Source organism: Lasioglossum baleicum, chromosome 4, assembly GCF_051020765.1.
Source record: "Lasioglossum baleicum chromosome 4, iyLasBale1, whole genome shotgun sequence".
NCBI classification, from domain to species: domain Eukaryota; kingdom Metazoa; phylum Arthropoda; class Insecta; order Hymenoptera; family Halictidae; genus Lasioglossum; species Lasioglossum baleicum.
The window spans coordinates 8,540,129-8,564,783 of NC_134932.1; the positions used below are offsets into that span (position 1 = coordinate 8,540,129).

Consider the following 24,655-nt stretch of genomic DNA (forward strand, 5'->3'; position numbering starts at 1 on the left):
CATAACAGTTATAGATGGGAGAAGTTTATTTCGGTCACTCACAATAGTTGTCGATGAGAGAAATTCACTTCGATCGCTCATAACAGTTATTGACAAAGGAAATTTGTACTAGTTATTATTAAATAGTAATACTTTCAAATGGGAGACAATCAATTATTTCATAAATTTTTTATTCTATAATAGTAAAATGAATTGCTACAATCAAAATTTAATGTAACAAACAAAAACAGATTTTGTGTTGTTCTTATGGTATGTTGATTCGTCTAGTTGTACGAAACCTTCTCAATGAATCTCACAGGCTTGCTCCATCCGAAAAAGGGTAGACTACTCGATAATTAAATAAGCAACCAAAATTAATTTTCTCATCAATAATTATTATGAACAAGTGAAAAGAAATTCGATCATCGATAACTGTTATGAGCGATCGAAATTAACTTCTCTCATCGATAACTGCTTCGAGCAATCGAAACAGTCTTTCTTCATCGATAACAGTTATCGAGGAGGATCGAATCTGTTGAACACTAATAACTGTTATTTGTGACCAAAAAGTATAAAAATCGATATTTTTTAATCATTTTGTTCTTCGAATTTTTTTCTTTATATTTTGTGGACATTATCTTACATTTCAATAATAATCTACTTTTTATGAATGATTTTTATCGTAGAAAATTTTAGAATAACTGTTATTTTTGGTCCCTGCTTTTTGTCCCGTATAATCTTAAATAAAAGACACTATCGAAACAATACTTCATAGAATTCCGAAACAGTACTATCACTGTCTGAAAAGGATAAAGCATCTTGTCTCGCTTTGATCTGTCAACGGAAGAATGCAAAAAGATCATACCCGTCCATGTGGGGCACGTGGTTGTTTCCTCTATCTCTCATGAAATACTTTCTGTAAATGCGTGAAGCGAAACTACGGCGAGATCTAGCGTAATCGCTAGTCATCGCTTTCGATGTCACTGCGTATTAGGAGAACGTTAGTCGTTCGATCGTGTTAACTGATCGAAGCAACCGTGTATCGGCGGCTGTAACTAGCACAAGTAAGCATAACGTCGCACTTGAACGTTTCCTTTTCGGGTCCGCGAGGCTGAACACCGAACAACGGGTGGTGCAACTTGTTCCGTCACTTCCCCGAATCCGGGCCGTATATCGGTTCACTTCACTGCAATCGACGAAATATCTTCTTTGTTTTTATGCACCACCGAACGAGAACCGCACTCGACATTTATCACCGAAAGATGTTCAACGACCGAGTCGACAGGTGAATTACTGATCGTCAGTTCGAGCCGACGAAGCCTCTACCTTTCCGTAAGCATCGGTAACTCCGGCACGTACTTGTTAATCGGCCGCGGCACGGGCTGCATCGGCAATTTGCGGAGCTCGCCTCGATTGACTTCGGGCTGGCCAAACAGCGGGGGCGACAATCGGAACGGATCGAAAACAGCCAGAACGAAACGGACCGAACGGTTACACTTGGTGCCGAAGAAGCCAATTAAGTCGGCGATCCAGGGATTTGAATAGCTGAGAATATCCGTTAGCTGATCCAGAGAAATCGCCAAGGAACAGACTCGACTGTCCACCAGGCACCTTCGGTTCGTCGTTTACGATGGAGGAAGAGTAGATTCGATGGAGTCCGGGTGATTCGAAGGAAGAGAATAGTCCGATTACCTTGACCTCGGAAGAGAACTCGAGGATAGGTGTACCGAAAGATCGCGAATGAGAAGCCGATGAGCGTCGAGGCGCTCCGGTAGTCCAGGAAGCTATCGTTAGTGCCGGTCTCTGCTCGGTACCGCTACGCTGGTGACCTGGGTGTCCGTTGGCATCATCATTGCCCGGCTAATGGGCAGCTTCCGTCAAGGGGATCATGGGATACACGACGACGGCTGCGGCAACGTGGTGGACGACGTCATCGGAGACCTTACGATCCTCTGGGAGTGTGGAGCCGAGAGTACACACCAACCAGTTTATTGGTGCTCCTCTTTCAATTTGTGCTCGCTCGGTCAAGGAACGACAGCTACCGCAGCAATTTCTTTGATGCTTTGTGCCTGCGTCGGTCGTCCCGGGTGTAAGGAATGCAACTGAATGATAATAGACGTAGACAGGGCGAGGCACTTGAGATAACTGCGGTAGGACGCGTCTATTATTTCTTGCACCGAACAATGTCGTTCAAGTATTTAGGTGAACTTTATCACACATCAACCGTTTCAACACTAAGCTGGCCCGTGTTTTGCAACTACGAAATTTTTAGCACACTGCCCCACAATGTGCGCTGTGGTCCAGGAACCCATTTTTCGCGGCCAAAATTATTTCACCGTTATCTCAAGACTTACGGCCATAGTAAAGTAGGTCGTTGAATTCGTCTTCATGTCAGGTGTGACATTTCGAAGTTAAAAATATATTTTTACATGTAAAAATTGAGGTAAGTTTCAATTTTAAAAACAAATTTTGTATATTGAAATTCGTAGAAATCTGAAATATTTTCTTTTCAAATGATCAGAAGTGACTGAAAATCGTGACGACGCACAGTGCGGACAAATGGCCTAATATTCGGCACTTCTCTAAATTTGGTTATTAATGTATATATAGGTAATTTTTTTACAGAAAATGATATTTACCAATATAATTAATAAATTTATTAAGAAATTAACAATTTTTATTTAAACAAAAATATATTTTTAAAAACTAACATATTTAAAACGAAATTAATAATAAATGAACCATATTTAATATTAATAATAATAAACTTAGACAAATTATAAATAGTATAAACAAAACTAACAAACTTAACAAAACGCTATTCGCTATCCGAGTCATCCTCGGTACTTTGAATGTGATCCAAAATGAATCATTCAATCCCGTGATCTTGCACATTTCTGATTAAATATTGATGAATTTCAGTAAAATCGCAAGATTTGCTTTTTGTTGTCGTTTCTCGAGATATTTCAATCTCTTCAGATAAATCGTCCACCCTGTATAATTATTGCAAAATTGTATTATGCATAAAAATGATTATTATATGATTATTAATAACAATTTCCACCCTAATACGCATGTTTTGCTAAAGAAATGTATTTCATATCGTGATATACACGAATATTCAATTTTTCTGTGGCGGACAAATGGCAAAATTTTGTACAAAAATCCAAATTTGTTTACGAATGTATATGTATTGTGGTAATTATTCGCAGAAAATGAAATTTAACGATATAACTAATAAATTGAAAAAGAAATTAACGAATTTTCCACAATACAACATAAAGGCAAGGTACGGGCACTTATTAAAAAGTTTATAAAATTAAGAGTAGCAGTTAGTTGCAGGCTAAACTATGAAATTCTTAAACTACAACAAGTGATATATCCGAATATGTCAAAATCTCAGGATATTTTTTGCCTTTCTCGAGATATGTTAATTTGAAGTTTTATATGCAAGTAATAAATAAAACCACCGTTGAAAATTTATACAAAAAATAAATCTACTTTATTAAATGTAAAAAGAATGCATATACCTTGGTGAGCATTTTCCATTGTACAGAATTATTATTGCAACACTGATTTACAATTAATGTAATATTATTTGATTTTTTGGACTCTAGAGAGTGCGACACATGGTAAAATTTTTTATAAAAATCTAAATTTGGTTACTAATGTCAATGCAATAGTAATTATTCACAAAAAAAAGAATGTAACAATAAAATTAATAAATTAAAAAAAAAAAATTAACAATATTTATGCATAAAAATTATTGTTATATGATTAATAATATCAATTACCACCTAATAAAACGTTTTGCCAAAGGAATTTATCGTACATCGTGATATACACGTGTAGTGAGATATGCCACGTTTGTCCGCACTGTGCGACGGTACGAAAGACGTCCAGGAATCCGTGTGTCGAAATTAGAGAGTCTACATATCCAGTTTTGATGAAATATGATAAATATAAATGCTAATAGAAATGTTAATAGAACTAAAATACAACTAAACAAATAGAGAAATATAATTGTATACAATTTTCTGATTCTAATTCAGTACTATCTAAATATGTAAATATGGGAAAAATTTGAATCCTCTTCGCTAGATGTTTCTTCTGTTAGGTCAGATGTGATAACTGTGGTTGTCAGGAAGAACACCACATTGCCGTTTAATATATTACCGTTTTTGAGTCTTCCGAATTTGTTTTCATGATTTTTTTTCTGGTAAATACGTTAATCGTATACTACAAAGCTCAATTAATACATACATTCCAATTTTTTGAAATTGTGACGTGCGACATTTTTCCTTGCAGCCACAGACATACATATGTATGCCGATGATTCAATGTCTGGAGGATGTAATAGATAAATAGATCTAAAACGGCAGCAGTTTATGTTTCTTTTGTTTTCGACGTCTGTATCTAAGACTTACACTCCTGCTCATAAGTCTTAGGACTAGGACACCTCTGGTTTTTAGTAAAACAGATTTCTTTCTGTCCCTTCATAGACGCATTTACCATCGATATAAACATTTCAATCGGCACACAGGCTAAGCGGCCTGCATGCGATACACGGAGCACGTGACTATCACGGGCTAGTTCACTTAATAGGGGCTAATCGAAGTTAATGATGTTATTATGATATGTGACGACTCTTACATTGCGTGTATCTAATAATTTACACGTCAAGTGGATCTTCTTGCAAGCAACTAAGTTCTCTACACTTTGATAAACTTGACCTCTTTATTAGGATATTTTCTTTAGTATATAGCTGCGTCGACAGATCCGTCAGTAGCGATGCCTACGCACGTCGTAGGTCTTCGAAACTTTTAAAGCCGGGAGGAGAATAAACTTCTGATTTCATGCATGTGAAGTAGCTGAATCGCCCAGACGTTACGTTCCATGAAAGGCTGATCTTATCTACGAAATCATTTTAACTACTCGCAAATGCATTTCACCCTGAGATAAGAAATTCAGCGACGCGATTACGCTCACGGAAACAGAAAATAAAGCGGGGTCATAAACTTTTGAATTACTCTTTAGCTTCCAGTAGTGTTATCTGATCATTCCGGTATTTTGCAGCTGGTACTCATTATCGAATGCTATACGTTTTGCAACCATTCCGACGGAATATTTTTTCATCAATTGTATAAATAACGCGTTGCTCTTTAAGTAATAATGATATATATTGCCCCTTTTTTATTTAGAGAATTTAATAAACTGTTTATGCGTTTATTTATTCCAATGGGTCAATTATTCACATTAATATACGTCTTAATTATGACTATAAATATTAACTTATTGAATGCTATAAGTTTTGCAACCATTCGTGCAGAATATTTTTTCAACAGTTATTTAAACAACGTATTGCCCTGTAAATAATATTATTATGTATATTGTCTCCTCTATTTAGCGAATTTAATGAACTGTTTATTTATTATAATGGGTCACAATTACTGTGTTGTTAAACCTGGATTATTCAACAATACTAATTATCTCTGTTGTATTTCTTTATAAGAAGCACTGACAGTACAGTATTCTAATAATAATAATAAGTAGTAACGAACACAGGAAGAGTAATAAGTAGACTGCAGAGTTTATGCATTTCTGACGAAAATGAGTAGGAATAATTTAAAACACAGTAACGACATTAGAAGAACTAAAACATGCTATTGTATTTGACAGAAGATTCGGGATAATAAATGCAATGTTTTATTATCACACTTTGATTAAATATATTTAGATATAACAATCTACAATAATCTACATACGTTTCACATGGAGGCGCGGCGTAAAGGAGACAAAAGAACAACGCTACAAGCGCACGACAGGCACACAGCCACGAACTACGCATAGATAGGTACAAGTCGATAAAATAGAGCACGTCCATATCATATATTGTCTAACATTATCTTACAGTATTATTTGTAGCCTATTAAACATATTACAAAAATAATTAGTAAGAATAATTTAAAACAGTAACGATATTTGAAGAACTAAAAAATGCTATTGTATTATTTGTCGCCTATGGAACACATTACAAAAATAATAATTCTCTATTTCATTTCAGTTTGTCAGTAACTTAGATAGAAAATTTGTGTGTTGCATAAATATCCGTAATCTAAATAAGTAAATTAATCTCTCTAAGAATGTCTACAAAATTAAATCATCTTCCAAGTATGAAAAATAGAATTACTCGTGAACGAGTTAATTGCGCTTATCGTACGCTATGCGAAGGTATAATAATAATAATCGAACAAGATAAACCCGCGAGGCAGCTATTATATTTCAGGTGGGTCTCCATACGACGCGACGCGCGACGGTTCAATTTTTATTTCGAAGTTTATCAAACCTGCCCAATTTAAATAGGCTTCGAACTAATTTTCGTCACGAACAGCGCTAATCTATAGTCTGTCACGTAATTTTTCTGCTTTACATAAAATAACTACTTCGAAATTCCCGTCGGGCACGTAACGGACAAAAAGACGGGACCCAGATGTTGTGACGAGTTTCCACGGCAAGAAAATCGTGGCTGGCGTTTTTTTCCTACGGTTATGACCGTAATTGCGATTCACCAGATCGATCGTGCTACGAAATACATTATCATGCACCTGCGAAGCTGTTACTCAAGGAAAATGCCGAAGAAGTGACAGGAACTGGAATACGTAGCTAATTGAATCCGCCCACAAGATGTACCTCGGAGTGAAAAATTCAATCCCGCGTGTAATAAGAGCTTTTATCTTGTTATTTTATTAGAGCGTATCTGGATAAAGAATTTTTTCATCGAAGATAATCTTATACCTCAGGGGTGGCCAACAAGTCGATCGCGATCGACCGAAGCCAATTTTGGTCGATCGCTCGCGATATAGGCGGCGAGCGAACGTTGAACGACGACGCGCCGCACAGTGGGAACTTTCGACCAAACTCGATTAAAAATCAAAGAACTTTCGATAGAAATGAGGTAGAGCGGTGAAATTTTTTAAAAATTAAAGCTGAAACTTGGCAGAATATGGGAAAAATAGGGAGATTATGGTACGAACGTTTTTTAACGTTGAGAAAATTCGTTGAACATGTAGAATTCCCTGAAAATGTGGTTTCTCCAGTACCACGCGCGGAAAAAATTTTTTGTTAACATGCTATATATCATTTCCCGTAGATTTTTTCACGCTGATTTCAAATCTGGTCAAATTTCTGCTCTTTTTTTTGCACAAGATTATACGATAATTTTTTCGCTTTCTGGAGCCAGTTAAAGTTAAAAAGCCCATATTTACTTCAATGTTGAATACCTCGAATAAAAAAAATCGCACAATATTCAACAACCACACAATTTACACAGGAAAGATAGCCCTTCCGAATGATATTAACGCGATTTATAAAAAAAATTTGTTGCTCCCCGTGTGATGTTCCAAAGTTGCACCAAATTTTTGTTAACTGTCAATGTTGTCTTCATCTCGCTATAACTTTGTAAAAAACCAACATAGCAACAATTTGAAACAGAGCATCTGGAACTAGAGGTTTCAGGCTTTCAAACCATTGTTTAACGATGTCGATACAGCAATTTTTCACGGAGTTATGATCACATAAAGTGGGACCAATTTTTCGGGTTCGCACAAGTGATCCCTTAATTCTTTTGAGTGTAGTTATAAGTATATCCTACACTTTGAAATTATTAAAAATCTTCAATTGTACCGATTTGTTCCAATAAGATTTGCTGATGAATCGTACTGATTTTTTTTTTATTGAAATCGTACTGATTTGTTTACTGAATTATTGAAACACTAAGATTTGTTGATAAATTGCACTGATTTGTTTCAGTAAGATTTGTTGATAAATCGTACTGATTTGTAGAAACAGTAAAATTTTTATTATAGTCACAGTAATACTTTAGTTTATTTGTACATGAACTCTTTTGAAAGAAAGTAAATATTCTAGTAAAAATATTGGCAGTGAACTATATCAGTAAATAATGCAATATCCTGCCGTTCATGCGCCCGCGTACATAATAATGCATGTTTCATGTCGGCACGATTACCCACCCACAGACTTTAGTAGCAATTGCGTAACTTGTATAGCCGGTGAAAGCTATTTGCTCAGCAAGCTGAAAGGTGGTTTAAATTGGATCATTTTAGCTTCGGCAGGTTTAGGGAGTCTAGGATACCGGAGGTTCTAGGCTATCAAGAGTTACAGAAGTCTTGAGGGATTTCTGATGGCCCGAGAGTTTTGGGGGCTTTAAACCGGGTGGTTTATGATATGGTTTCAACTGATGAGCTCCTAGACCGTTTCAAATCTTAACAAAATGGGGGCTTCCAACATCTGATTTAGATTTCACAAATAATCGAATAGTCCAACGTGAAATCAGAATTTATTTGTATAATTTAACTCACTTAACTCAGTCTCATTTAACCTTTTCTCTGTATATTGCTATTCTAATGTTAACCGTGCACAGGGGTGTAATTGGATTCCATATATTTTTGGAGCAAAATGTAAAGAGAAAATTTATCTGCATAAGTTATAGAAAGAAACATATCTCAGATATCATTCCTTGATAATTTTTTGAAATTTTCCATTCATCAAACTTTTTATTTCCGTGTTTATCAGTCTGGGTGCATCTGCACCTCATACACAGAGAGAAAGTTAACCCTCGCAGAGGAAGGTCTAATAACACATAAATCGTAAGATGGGGTCTCTTTGACCCTGACAAATGAATTTCATAAATAATATATAATATTTGGGATAAAAAGAGAGAGAGAAAACACAGGATAAGAAGTAAAAAAAACAGATTTAATTTTAATCACATAAAAATTCTTTTCAAAAATCTGAAGCTGGGGTCTCTGAGGCGCCACATAAATATCTTCTACTAAGGGTATCTAACATCGAGCATGTAATATTCAAACCAGGAAAGAGATACAAAGCTTTTAATTAAAATGAAACTACAGGAATCCAAAGTAAAATCAAACAATTTGATTAATTCCACCCTAGAAATTCTGTTTCTTGCGTTTCATCAAATTTCTTGTATTCCAGGGGTAATAGTAATAAACTTCGTCTGACAAACTTTCTGCCTGTTCTTCGAATATGTTTGTTGAACTCTCTGAACTCGAGGACCTAATTATCAACTACCTCCCAAGGAACAACATCCATTATGGTCTTACCCAACAACGAGTTACAGTACCATGGGTATTATACGATACCTATATCGTACTTATACATATATGTACCTATACATATATGTATGTAGTTTCACTAGTAACGGTTAAATCTTCGGTTTACTTATTCTTCCATAATACAGGGTGAGTCACGAAGTGACTTGCTAGTGGTTCAATCGGAAATTTTTTTAGCTAAAATGACATGGTCCAAGGAGAGAGCTTTAACCCTTAGCATTCGAGTGGTGACTCCGAGTCTTATTAAATATGTCGGTATCTAATCGATTACGAAACATTTAGGTATTGTATGAGGTATTATACTAATTTCATATCCATAAAATTTCAAAAATCATAGAGCATGGAACTATTCTAGGTCGGAAGAAATGTTTCATTTTCGAGTTAAAATAGCTCCGTGTGCAAAGGCTTAAAACGAGTGACCGGATAATTGAAACATGTACAGGTTTCACCTAACTTAACCATCTTAAGTATGTCGCTTATTTCTTATGATATGAAACAAGTCAGAGGAAAAGAGAAAATTTCTCAAGATCACTGTTTGCGAGATTTCAAGATCATCGAGGTACTTTTTAATGGGGTTACATGTTTTCATTACAACAATCTTACAGCTCATTATTAAAAAAAAAAAACAGATTCAGCGGTCTAAGGTATGTTGACCTTCGCGTGACCTTCAACGAGATAATTATGTTTGTATGAAGAGAAGGTAATTCAGACCTAACCCAAAACTCTTGTACTAAAATTTTCGTTATATATCATCTGATAAACTAATTCATCTGTAGTCGTCCGGTTCATTTATAAAAAAAAGCAATTCTGCTTGAATTTGTGTGCCGCTAATTATGAGACTGACTATATTTATAAATTCTGTATTCTATCAAATCGTATTAATATATCAATCAATTTAATATGGGTGTTTAGTACGATAGAATTCAATTCTATCTCTTTGTAGTTTCTGTACATCTTTCTCAGTGTTCTCGACTCCCCTCAACTTTCTGTATAATATTTCCTACTTTTCACATCTTTCTAAAGGTACGTATGGGCTTCGCTACCCTTGGTATACGTTTATCAACCAAGTTTTTACGAGCCCCTGCACTTTTTCTCGTTACTGTTTTTCCACTTTCCGAGTTTCCAAGCGCGGTCTTGTTTTTGTCTCCTTCACCAGGTGTTCTATTTTATTTTTTACTTGTTTCCTCTTCTTTGACACATTCTTTTTAAAGATTAGCATTTTTGTTCCATGGACAGTTCCTCTTTTAACTCTTCTCGAGCATGCTAACATTATGTATAAATTATACATATGAGCAGTGTTTGAGCATTTTTCGAATAAAAGTAAGGAATAAATAAGAGCATTCGTTATTCAATTATTTATCATTCGAGTTATTCGTTACTCTTTTGAGTGAACATTTAAGGGGGTAGACTCGTATTCTAGAATTGCAAGTGTGCGGGATGCGCTTCTCATTTCTCGATAACGCAAAGATGGTTTTTGTTCAGTAGTCAAAAGGACTAGATAAAAGATCAATCTAGGCCGCAATTGCCCTCAAAAGTCCGATTTTTATGTTTACGAGGCGTAATTTGCATTATTCGGCAGCATCTAGCTGTCGCAGCTTTGTGAAAATAGCCACGTGCGCAGCTTTATTAAAACGTAAAAATAGGATTTTTAAAGGCAATCACGGCCTATATATAGATTGATATTTTATGTAGGGCTTCTCACTACTGAAAATCCGCGTGTTTGCATGATCGAGAAATGAGGAGGCGCATCACGCACGCTTGCAATCCTGGAAACGAGAGTCTACCCCTTAAGAAAGCGCACAACTTTCTCGGAACATCCGACCCCTACATGGGCCAATAAAATGGCCATTCACTAAATGTAGGTCCGTTCGATACCGGATTTTACGTTAATATATGTTTTACGAGATACGCTTCGCATCGTTCCTATGCTTGCCGGTCTATTATACTGTCGCATTATCTGGTTGCGGATCGTGACCCATGACCCGCACGTTATCTCGTTACCGGTCGGGTGCTTAAGTTCCGTGTAAACCGTAATAAAGTTCGGTTTGTAGTTTGAGCGGTCGTTCGCCAACTTCATAAACCCGTGCGTGACGCTTAAATCGGCATACTTGCGCTTTCTAATCACTGCCACTACGCATGCTCGACGAATTTTACGATTGACTATTAATTGAAGCATTACATGAAAGAAAATTAGTTTCGCCTTCAGTGGCGAACACGTAGGCATGTTTATTGAGAACAATGAAAATATCTGATGATTGCATAAGTTCGTGCCCGATTTTCATAGATGTCGCATATGTACTGTACTGCACGGCGGAGTGTAAGAAAAATAATTATACAGGGTGTCCCAAAACTGCTGCAGGACCCGGAAATGGGAGGTTCCTGAGGTCATTTAATTTGAAGCGGCTTTGTTTAGGAGTTGTTAAGGAAAAATACGGACCAATCAGAGCGTGACCTAAACGCGAGTTGACACAGTCGGCCAATAGACAGTTGGCGCGCCGCGCCGCAACGGGCCTACTTATAGACTTATAGGGTGCGTTCCGTTTCACGCATCAGACGCATAGATCGCATACAATGCGATGCGCGCATTGACATCGTTCCGTTTCGTTAATGCGCATGATGCGCGCTTGGAAACGGAACGCTTTTCCATGCATTTGATGCGAATCAAAAATGGCTGCTTACATGGGTGACAACTTGTTAAATTAAAAGATGTTGAAAAAGAACAATTGAACAATTGTAGTGATTTGAGTGATACTACCGATATCAGTGACAGCGAAGATATTTTTGTAAATTTTGATTTGGAATTAATTTATTCATAATTACATGTTATGTAAAAAATATATTGATTGTATATATTTTATACCTTGAGTAGCCCTCGCAGCACTTTCCTTGTCAAGCAACAAGGTCAATACTTCATTGCTTTCTTCACAAATTGTGCTTTGTTTCACAATGTGCTTTACCTGCATCTGTTTTTCAAATCTACCGCTAATGCATCGGCTACGCATCAAACGCATCACTTCTGAATTCTCGTAGCTGATGCACGGTTGATGCGAGAGAAGTGGTGGGAATCTGGAGAATTCTGTGCGTTCTGATGCGCTGCTGATGTACGCATTGAATGAAACGGAACGGTTTTCTATGCAGTCTATGCGCATTATGCATGAAACGGAACGCACCCGTAGAGATAGACTGCGCGGCCTGTACGAAGCGTTGAAGCCTGCTATGGTGGCTGGTCGTATATCTATGTATATCACTCGCTACAATTCCTTCAGCCAGATCGTAAAAAATAGCCTGAATACACTGTTTTAAGAACAGAAGACAAAGTACTCTTTATTCCATTACGAGCCAGAAATTTTTTGTAGGAGTACACACGGATGTCACAGTACAATACCTATACCGACGGAAGATTAAACAGTAACAATAAAATGGTCGCACCGGAAGTCTGTCGTGCCGCATACAGTGCACAAAAAAAGACATAATCTAGAAGAAAATTCTTTGTCACCTTTATTTCCGGTGAACTCTCATCTCGTTTCAAAACCTATATCGTTGCTTCACAGTTTTGAGCGTCCGTGTAAAAACGAAACGAGATCGTTGGATGGGAGTCACGAGTATCGTCATTTTTAATTATGCAGTCCACGGTATTGATTCAGCGCTACACGATGGTAATGTTAATTGATCGGTCATCTTGCTACGTTCGGAACACCAACGCATGCAAAAAGAATCACGGTACACCGTCGCATTTCCATCGATCTTTTATTCATGCGAGTTCCGCATTTTGGAGTGATTGCATGCGAAGGAAAATGCGTCGTGGTCTCTCCGGCGAATGAAATCATTCGGGGATGTGTTCTCTGCACTTTCGTCCCGGTGACCCTCTACTGTATTTTTTCTGTCATATCAGAAAGGCTGATACGAAACGAATCCCCTATGAATTTCAAACCAGTAATACCTTCATAAATCTTGAAAAAGTAAGCTTACGAGTCTGAATTTGTTTTAACATGTGACTTTTGTTAACATATTGTGGCGAAAATTATTTGCGCGCGCACCGAATCGCATTTGTACCTTTTCTGACTTTTAAAGGGATGACGAATGACACTGCAGTATTGAATAGGACTGCTTTTCTCCTTGCGTAACCAGAAATTTTTACCATTTTCCTGTGTTATCCAGTAGATTTGAACGAGAAGATGTGAGAAATGCAAGTTTCGATCCTGGACGTTCAGTGGTTCAAAAGTTATAAGTGTTTAAAGTTGAGCGATTGTAAATGTTTTGATAGGTAAGGGCGTCGCCATGTTGGTATGTACTCAGCGTCGCGTGTCGTCTAACGAAAATCGTCTCACAAAAAAATAGACTACAGATAGAAGATATAGGAAAATAGGAACCACTACATGTGTGTGTGAATAGGAATAAAAACTATTAAAACTAAAAAATATTATACTCGATCTGCTTTAACTAATTTTGAAACTGGCATTGCGCTGACAGACGCTTGTTATAAAAAGAAAGCAATTACCGCATAATAGAACTGCAAAATTCTGGTTTAAACCGAAAACTACACTTGGGAAATATTATGACTTTCGGTTGCGCAGTCTAGAGACCTACCGTGCCTCCAAGCCTAATTAGGAAGGCTTCCCTCTAAATTAACACTTGCATTGTTTATGCGCGCGTGAATAAATTCCAGCGCAATTTCTGTCGTCCTGTTTCACCATATATAATTTTACGACCCAACAAGCACGTTTAATTTTAGAAAATTCACACAGGACAACATTTCACAAAATCGCATAGGTAAGCGTCTATATCGATAATATACATATGTGTATGTAGATGGTTTGAAAAGATTCTCAAATTGAAGTAATAAAACAATTTTTTCAAAAAATCGTTATTTATGATTTACGTCACAAATCACAAGAAGCTAATTATTTCACATTTCTTTTAGCTTGAGAAACGATTAATATTCGAACTCGGCTATACAGGCAATCTTGAAAGAAATCTGACATTTATAAATAAGAAATTATAATTGTTCAGCACACAACTGAACCAGCTGATGACAATCTTTTTAAATGACTTATAATTACCTAGTCAGAAACATTCCTGAAATGAATCTAAAGATCATCTCCTTAAATACAAACTCAATAGTCAGCAACCTTAAAAGAATAGCTCTAGTTAAGTAAATAAAAGATCATAATCCAGACATACTTTTACTAAATGAAACACACTTAAAACTGAACCACGTTATTTATCTTAAAAACTACCAAATTATAAGAAACGATAGACTTTTCGGTAAAGGCGGTGGCACACTCTATAATAAAGCCAATATTAATAGAATCGATAAGTTCATAATAAAAAGTTAACTAGAAATTACTTTACCAACACAAAAGAGATCAGAGAGAATAGCCTAAAATGTTCCCTATAGCTTTTTCGCGCGGACACAAATAACATTAGAAAATCCTTAAATACCGGTTCTTTGCCACCAGGAGCCTTAATTTTTCTAGAAAAACATGGTTTGATCCAAAAAAATATGCAATCCCCCTATTGTACTACACTCCGCGACATAGGTCCAGAAAATCCATCACATTCACCCCTCAGGAGCATGGCGAAATTACAAACGAATACGATACAGCACTTCAAACCCTGAATCTCAATGAAAAGGTACTAACCTATGTATGTCGAAAAGTTAGTAGTTCAGGAGATATTTGAATTTGAATAATTCTAAAACAGCGTTGCTGTCGTACTAATACGTTACACTAGTAAATAAACGCTAATGTCTTACAAACTTTGAAAAACGTCATTTGCAGCATCAATTAAGGAAATGAGTGTCTCTCCAACTACTACGCCGCTGTCACCTTAGAAAACTCTTTATTTCCTTTCCTATTCTACGTCTGCACGGGTCTGGTCAGTCCTGGTCAGTAATGCCAGATGAGGGGAATCACGGTGAGATGATGTTCCCCCTCTCTGATGACTAGAGTCGCGTGACCAGTCTACGCTCTTAGTGGAGGACGTTCTGGGATAGTGGAAGGGGAAAGGAGGAGAGTATCCGTTTTGGTGTTAACCTGGCGACACTGGTCCTTTTTTTTGTTAAGGGGGAGGCTAAAACCGAGGGCGAACCCCCGGGAAGTTCAATGGACCGCCCCTCTACTAAGCAGTTGGTGCCCGAGCCTATGAAGAACCAAGGGCCTCCACTTTTCGCATTGCCCTTAGTTCTTTGTCCTTCGAGACCCACCACCACGCCTGTTCTTGTCTTTCATGGTGACACTGGACCTGGTAAATATTTACACATCTGTGTGGTGACCAGATCCACGCAGGCCTAAACCTCTCCTATGTCTCTTCCAGGTCTCGCTAGGATCTGTACAAGGTTCATGGTCAGTCCCTGGCGAACCTTTCCTGTTTATGACATCCTTTCCTCATTGCCTTTTTCCGCATTTTCCGGTTTTTATAGCACCCTTCCGCGATTGATTCTTTCCGCATGTCCTTACCTGATCTTCCTCTCCTCCTGAGTTTTGCCGTATACCTCCCTCTCCTTACTTTTCTCTCCTTACTTTCCTCCCACTCTATTCCTTTTTCCTCCTCTCCTTCATTTTTACCTTTTCCAGGGGAGTTTCCTAAGGGTTGACAGGGCCACTTAATACTGAGACGTCGACAGGACGACAGGTCTCTTCATTCGCGCACCGAATCTTTTGTTTTTAATAAATATGAGTTGAAGAGATATTCTGCGATGTCCAATTTTATTTCACGAGTCTCCTCCACAGTTCGAATTTCTGTTCCGTTTCGGTCTAATGGGGTTAGTGGAGGCTCTGGAAGATCCATCCGGATTTCAGGACAGTGGCGCATTAATAATTCTTTCGGTTACCGCAATTCCCTTTTTGTAGGTCTAATCCATTTCGTAGCTCGGTCTCAATTAAAGGACCGCCAGAATTCAGACGGAACCTTGTGCTGCGCAACCATCGAATTAAAATGTATACGCTTCTGTCGTTGAATGCGGTTCATTTATAAATTACACGACGATCCGACTTCATACCGCGCAGTCGTCCGTAATAAGTTTTTCTTAAAAAGATAGAGGTTGTGTGTGTGTGTGAAGTAACAGCAATGGGAACTGTTCTCAACAAGCTTTTCGATGATCGATTAGGTAATGAGGTTAAGTAATACACAATGTGAATACTTATCAGCAGAGTGCGGATCTCCATGCAAAATAAAAATGTTCCGCATTGATTGTGGGCAGCAGGAGTAAAATAGAAATTGATTTCATCCCTTAACGATTTTGTTGCATTAAATCTTTTATTGGTTTTTGGCTCGTGAAACTTTATAAATAATAAAAGTGTACGTTTTTATAGCAGAAATGTTTTTCTGTACACTTTTTCCAAAAAAACGGCTCTGTACGAAATAATACAGAGAATATTTCAACACAAAAATTATCAAGAAATATTGCTTTTTCGCTTCACAAATTTGATATATTACAGATGTAAATAATATTTGCCAGAGGAATTCGTTAGTGTAAATGCCAAGTGGGTACTCTGTAAATAATGAATTGATTAAAACATTTGTTCATAAGTTACGATCATAAATGTGATTGAACCTTCAATTTTTTAAGGTTGTATATCTTGCATAAAACTAAGGAAGAGTAATTGCTCCAGTAGCAAATCGACTATCTCAATGAAATCCATCGCAGATCGGAAGCGTAGTTACAAGTGTTTAATCGACCATGAAAATCAAAGAAGCACGGAGAATTTCTACCTTCCCTGACGAGCGCAGTAGCGGTGCGGTAGCAGCGATTTCTCATCGTTTTTATTTCCGGACAATAATTCCTTTTCCAGGCGTTCGCGTAGCTCTGCTTTCATATTCCTGATGAAAATCCATCAAAGTCCGGCGTTGTTTATACGGCTTAGAATCTCGCAACTGTTTCATATTTCCCTGCTACATATACCATTGAAATGTGTGAGCGTTTCATCGGAAAACTCCAGCGTCCCGTGTTGATCCGGCTCAACGATCGATAACGCGGCCAGCGAAAACACCAATCCACCAAGACTCGCATCGACCGGTAACATCTGCGGTGCAGGCTAATTCAGAATTACCGAAGACGATAAAGGAACGCCGCTCCAGACGCAAGGGACCATGCATTCTCATGATTACCACAGCGGCAGGATGTTGCACGCATATCCTGGCCCTGGCTCGTACTGGCGAAAACATACAATCGACCTACGCATTCGTTGGCCGCATATTTTTCATATTTTTATTGTCTGCGAGGCAATTTGTGAACGGGCCAAACAGTAGCGGTGCTTGAATCCATAGAAACTCGTCGAGAGATCCATGGTTATTAGAATCCGCCGTTATGGAAAAACGAATGAAAATGTTCTTTTGTTCGGATGTTTTTATCCGTCGTTATTTTTGAGGATTACATGGATCTAGGCATGACGTGAAAAATCACTAACCGTGATTTATCACACTGTTTATTATATTTATCGTGTGATCGTGATTTTTGAATCTAGAGTGAATTTGCTCACTATCATCCTAATTCTTCGTCTCGATTGAATTAGTTCTTTTTCTAAATATGATACATCAATTCAATTTAGATTTAAATTGAAGTTACCTTTTCTGTATAATAACTATCTGCTCTTGGCATAATCCAGAAAGATGCCAGAAAGATGGCAAAAGATCATCGAACAAAGTGGAAAATATTTTATTGATTAAAGTTCATTGCTTGCATAAAAAAATTGGACTGTATTACACAGATAGTGAAAACATTATTTCGCCAAGGCACATTTTGAAGGTTACATAAAGGACATAAAATGACATTTCTTGAAAAAATGTTTCAGACAAAAGTTTCTTGTTTTTTTCTCATTTGTTTTTCAATATTTAACTATGTTCCACCAAACCGACCATCATGAAACTTTTTTATATGTTACATAAGCAACAGAACATTGTTCTTGAATTTTTTGGAAGTGGTCACTCCAAGGGTTGCTTGCAATTCCCACCCCTAAAAAATTAAATGATTTTTTTCTACCCTTAATAACTTGATCACAATGGTGAAAAAAATGTATGATACGAAGGAGGTAAGTTCGAGTATTTTCGTTTTTTTTTTATCTGAATATCTTAATTAACAACCGAGAAAAAAAAGATACAGTTAAGGGTATTTACCCTCATATCCTTCTACGAAGGGTTAGCGACTTAAAATTTTAGGGGGTTATCTTTTAACCTAAAACCATTGTTTTCTACACAATATTAATAAAAATTGTGGGTGGGGTCGCTGGACCAATCTTTTCCCGTGTCTCCCATTCGCCCCACTCAATCCCCGTCGCGCAGGCGCAACGTGTCACGTATTATTCTGGTCATCAGAGAGGGGGTAAATTGTATTTCCCTCGATTTTTTCGATCTGGCGACACTGGGTACGTAGATATGCATATTGTATATGTATGTATCCTCGTAGTCACGCGAGAAAGCACGGTAGGGGCAATATGATATAGTCGATAGTGGGGGAACCGATACATTGGCTGTTGGAGTCGTGAAACTACACCGGGAAAAAGTTTCCCGGGCCTGTGCTACATCATTGTCACTGATTTTATTCGAACTCAACTGAAACGACGAAACTTTGAATCGTCCAAAATGTCCGCAAACGATAGACGATTTTTCGTAAAATAACTTTTTAGAATAACCAGCGTTTTTTATTTATATTTCCCGTACACTCTGGGACCGCCTGTGATTCTCTTGAACAATTTTTTGGGAATTGTTTTGAACGTACATAGTATTTTTATTTCAGCCCTAGAAATTCGTGTGGTATATCAAGTTACTTTGTTTGCAAACCCGATATGACGGAGTTCTTTAAGCAGATGTATGACTTTGTCGTATTTTTATTGTGTGTTTTTATACTCAGTTTTTGTTTCCAATATAAAAAATTAGTTTTGTGCATAAATTATATTTATTGATTTGTGTATTTATTAAATTGTATTTATATTAGAATTATGTTTTCATATGATTGGACTAGAAAAAAAAATGAATTACGACAGTAGGGGCTTCAAAGTGAGTTGTTTATTAATGTATTATCTTATTTAAAATTATCATAGTGCGAATATTGATAATTACTCGAGAATCGATAATGCAGTGTTCAAATATTATGCATTTGCATGCAGTCATTGCAGACCGCAAAAGGTTGCAAAAATACAGTAGTATTCTTAAAAAATAAAGAATTGTTTATTTAAAAAGTGATCTTGATCGCGATAGAGTTAAGATTACCACGACGTGCGTTACGGAGATCAACACGCTTCCTGGGTTTCACGAACACTAGCACTTTGTTCGAACTTTGCGTCCGCGAAAAGCAGCACGTTTCGACTTTCGAGTCGGAAAGTAACATGTTTCCTTTTATAGCGGCGAAGAAGCGCACGCTCTGCTTTTTCAGTGCAAAAACTAAGTTTCAGTAGTCCGTCGTGAAACGTAAGTAGTATAGTTTGCTTCTAGCCGTGGGGAACGTCATATTAAATAAATTGCTTAACATCCTACTGCGAAGATAAAAAGTTAAACACCCCTTTTAACAAGCTACATACCTTTGGTGGTATAAAACAAGTCGATGTTGCAAAAATAGTGTTAGTACGAGCCTTCTAGAATACTACTCCAACGATTTATTTAGGAATTCGTATAAAACAGCTGAATTTATACCTCTGAAGATGGTGTCGTATTTCGTAGTGACATAAATGGACTGCGAATTTTATGCATTTCTGGCGAAAATGAGTAGCTGCACTTGGAAAGTGCAGTGATTTAGTACTTTTATGTAGGGAATAACGAGTTAGCATGGAATAGTGCATTAAAAAATATACGATTCCATGAAAAAAAAAAAACAGAATTGACCTTCATATGACCTCCAAGGATCCACATAAAAGAAAAACATCTATATCGGAACGTGTGCTCCTTGATACCGTTTAACTTATATCTGAAAAATTTTTTAGTATCATCAGTTTTGGAGGTATTCGACTGGGTCGATGTATATGGGGCACCATTGTACGGGCTGTCGATAAAATGTCGTACAACCTTGAAAGGGGCGGTTTCTGAGGTTATCTGAAAAAAGTTACCCTCTCTTTGACAGTACCGGTTTAGCCACGTGACATTGTGACACATGCATGACAGAGAAGAAACAGTTACGCGCGGCGTTATCGATCGATGCGAGTGATCGATTGTTTTGATCGAGCCGCGTTTGTATTTGGACGCTCGACAACCGAAACGTGAAACGATCGATTCCGGAACAGTACGTATTGGCTCGTAACATAAATACGTTCTGTCACGTTCGGTATCTCTTTTTATTCATAAATAGAGGACAGTATTACAAATGGCTACTGTACATTTATAATGAGTCCTAACTAAATCCTTAATATTAGAATGTACTTGTATTTTCTACCGAATGAATTCATGTTACAACTCAATAGAAGACGATACCACCATGCGAAGTAATTATTATTCATTGAACAAGTATGAGTGATATTACTGTTATTGTGTAATATTCATTAATATTGCTGTGAATTCGAATTTCGTTCGAAAGAGGAGATCGTGTTTGAAAGAATTCCAAATGTGTGACTGGTGTATACGTTCGTGGCTGTTTAAAAAGAATTTATCGACAGCCCAGAGAGTGTTAAAAGCATTAGCCAACCCATATCGCGATACAGGCGGCGAAGCAACGCAGCACGATCATGGGATCGTGTACACTGATACAGAGACCGAGCTTCTGATAACAATTGTGTCACTGTAGGATAACAACCACCGGATCATGCGTGCTGATACAGGTGACCTCGCGGACATCCGAGTCGATACTGGCAACCCTCGGGTCACGGTACTCAATGGGTACTCAATAACGACAACCCTCGGGTTATGGGACTCGATTTCGATGGCCTTTGGATTACTCAAGGCGATATCAGTGGTTTCGTGGTCACGCTATGCACAAGCAATACATAATAGCAATTATTTGAATACAGTACTGTGACTACTCATAAACTCGATTTTATCAAGCAACCACCAGTCATGTCTAAATATGTTTGTGACGAAGTAGTGACAAACTTTTATATACAGGGTGGGGCAATAACTATGTCCACCTTGAATATCTCCGTTTAAAAGAGTATAAAAGTGTTGACCTTCCTATGTCCTAAACCCAACAGTTAACGAGATATTATCCAAAGAGGAATGAATACTATTTCGATAATATCTCGTTAACCATTCGATTGAGGACATATGGAGGTCAATACATTTTTACTCAGAATTCGATAGTCTATCGATTCGTGATACAGAAAGTAGGTGCTTCCATTAAAAAAATCAAGGTATTCATAATTCAAGGTCAAACAAAATATTTTATTTTTAAAAATTACTGCATCAAATAAAATATTTTATTTTCGAAGTTGTACAGATACTGCAAAATAAATGGGATTATATATATTTACTATTTACTATTTAAAATACTATTTTCCCCAGCTCTGCCTCGGGGACCCTCTATTGTGACAAGTATGGAAAAAAACCGAAAAAAAACAAAACACAGTTTAATGAAGTTGTATTAACCATGCTAAGATTGTCTACTTTCTGTAGTAATGATAATGAAAGCAACGATGATCAGAAGCTTGATGATGATGCTGATGATGATGATGATGATAACATTGAGGATGTAGAATAATATTTTTATTGCATATTACATCTCACTATAAACAATCTACAGAAATAATGTAGTGTGAAATTGTTTTTTTTTAATTAGAATACTATGGACCCTTGACCCCAATTAACCCTAAGTAGCTACTTTTCCGACGATAATTATGAAGCAGTCTTCTTATAAGCATATTTCTATACATATATATATATAAAACCAAATAAAATCTTATTTATATTTTTGTCGTCGTAAATTGTTAATTTGGCCTTAGGTGCGTCGCTGAAAAAGTCGGTACAACGCTTCTGACGGCTTTGTTTCGCTCGCTTGTCGCGCGAATTACGGTTCTTCCGTGTCAAACAATATCTATCCGATAAAACTTCAAATCATTAAGGATTATACAAGAAAACAACAAACAAAATGCGAATACTTTTTCGTTAAATAGCATACATATAGCAGTTGTTTTTTATGCCAGTTTTTTAGTTCTATTTCGATGCACGATCGATACTTCAATACTGCTTCATAAATGTTTTAAAATGGCATTTCCACGGTAAACGAATTATTGGCACGTTTCGGGGATTTTGCACCGTTGTGCGACACACACGGGTGACTCGTTGGTCGCGGCGACATGGGACAGTGGAAATGCATTGAATTCAATTGACGGTTCCGCACGATAAACAACTTTCTTGGCGACCAGGTGACTACGCGCATAAAATGAGTATCGATAGAGAAAAGTTTATTTTAGAAATTGAATCCCGAAGAGCGATTTAGGATTTAACCGGGCGAGGTTCTGGGAAGAGCACTGTCATAACTGAATCCTACATATTATTCTTTTTCCAAAAATTTAAGCATTGAATTTTAGATCACTGTCCTCTCTTGAAATGTCAACTTGTCTTCGAGATTCAGTTGTTGTTCATTTATTGTTCATAATGAATAAATTTTCTACACCTGACTAAAATATTGCAGGTGATAGCCTAATCACCATTACAGGTAATTATTTACAACAGCGGATCGTCACCGATTTCGATGACCTTGAAATGTAATATTAACCTCATGCACTATAAAATCGTGTCAGACCTGTGATGAAAATTTCAAACAGTATCTACTAGATATAAATATTATTAGTTTCCTTTAGACCGAAATAAATTTCTATTTTGTTGTTGTCAATAGATATAAATTTTGTCTTCTTCCAGGAGATTATCAGGTCAATAAAGCAGTTCCAATCACGGTAACCATAGAATAAATCTTAGTGCAACGGATGAAGTTCATCATTCTGAACAACTTTTCCTATACATGTTACCGTCGGACAACATTGGGCGAAGCCCGTTCTCCTGCCCCCAACCTTTCCTTTTTTTTTGTTTCAGCGCGGTGGGGAAATATTGTTACGTACACCCCGCCAAGATGAAATTCGGGGGGTGGTGTGGGACTCGGCCTCTCCTAAGATGATGGTTGGAGAAACGGGACTTAATCCTTGACCCATACCCGCTAAAACCCCATCGCCCAAGGCCTATTTTTCTAAGGGTCGGCCGTTCGGTGGTTTCGACCCAGCGCGCCTTTCGAAATCGTTTCAACATTGCGCCATTGGGTCCTGTCCCGGACCGGAAATCAATTCTGTTGTGGGTCATAACTTTCAGGGAAACTGGTTCTGGCAGAAAAGAAGAACTGGAGACGCACGTCCCATCAGAACACCTGAGAACATCGAAGTATTGGAAAAATAGGCCTCTAAGGCAAACGCACGCTGTTCGTTACTCCAACGCATGATGACGACTGAAACGCAAGTTAACAAAACTTTAGGATCCCCTCTCTCGAACGAGACCACGCACACCCGCCTGGGAAGTTATGTTGCCGCACCCTGTATTTTTCCTGACAACGTTGTCAGCGCAAAACAAACTCTTAAACTCGCAAAAGACCTTTGTTTATTCGAAAAGCTCATTGTCGTTGCAGCAAGGTTTTATAACGCTTATCGCATTGTTCGCCTCCGCAACCATATATTTTCGAGTGCTCTTTATGTCACACCGGAAAAATAACAATTATTTATTCTGACTTGTGAATTTACCTCTTCTCTTTTTCTGCAGATCTAAATGAAAGGTAATGGTGATGGAATTCTTGCACCGCGTAATGCCTGATGCTTCCGTCAGAATGGCTTTGTTCACGGTTGCCAATCAAATGTACTTTATTTGTTGTGAAAATAAAGAATAACAGAATATCGATTTATGACACGTCTGAGTTGTTGCGGGTTTTGCAATTGGATTGCGAAAAATATCTGCAGTAGCTGTACCGCTGCTACGTGTTCTATACGACTAAAAAGTTTGATTAGAAACTCAGAAAAAATTGTAGTTTTAATTGGAGAGATGTCCCGTCTGTGACATAAATATTGTAATTTAGAATGTGTTGTGTGAAGTCACTAATACGATTTAAAAATAATTATTCTATGTATAATTGTGTTCGACTTTAGCTGCTGTGGGTTCTAATTCAACTTTATGGAATGAAAATTTGATTTTTGTAGTACACGTAATCGAATGATTATAGCCGCTCCACTGAACCAATCATTTTCTTCCTGAAACATTTTTTCGTACTACTACAATAAAAACAAGGCAAATATTTTCTGTGGGAGTCTTAGGTGCCTCAGCCTGTGCATATTTTGTGTATACATATGTACATACATATATTTTAATGAGTATTTCAAGTCCGAAAGTGTTCCATTAAAATTAAATAAACATTCACTCAATGATTTTCGTGTCTCATGTGAAAATAATTCATTGTACATTTCGCGTTTTAACAGTTGGAATCCTCCTCGTACTATTTCATATTTAACCATTTATTTATAATACTCATGGAATTACTTAGAAAATCATGTCGTGAAAGCTAAACTATTGAGGCCAGGGAAATAGCATGTTGTTACTATCAATGTTCATAATACTGTTTCATTTCTCTGTCTTTG

The 24,655-nt window shown here is 37.2% G+C and overlaps 1 protein-coding gene across 4 annotated transcripts in view; it reads right to left on the reverse strand.

Moving 5' to 3' along the window:
• The window catches only part of LOC143208276 (uncharacterized), a 244,213-nt gene that overhangs the window by 20,470 nt on the left and 199,088 nt on the right, over positions 1 to 24,655 (reverse strand). For 2 of the 4 annotated variants that reach the window (XM_076422545.1, XM_076422547.1), the window contains exon 1: positions 845 to 1,770. The exons of the other annotated variants lie outside the window; for them this stretch is intronic. The gene's annotated coding sequence lies outside the window, so the exon portion shown is untranslated. Of the gene's footprint in view, positions 1 to 844; positions 1,771 to 24,655 lie in introns of those variants that run through there. 4 annotated transcript variants of the gene reach the window in all.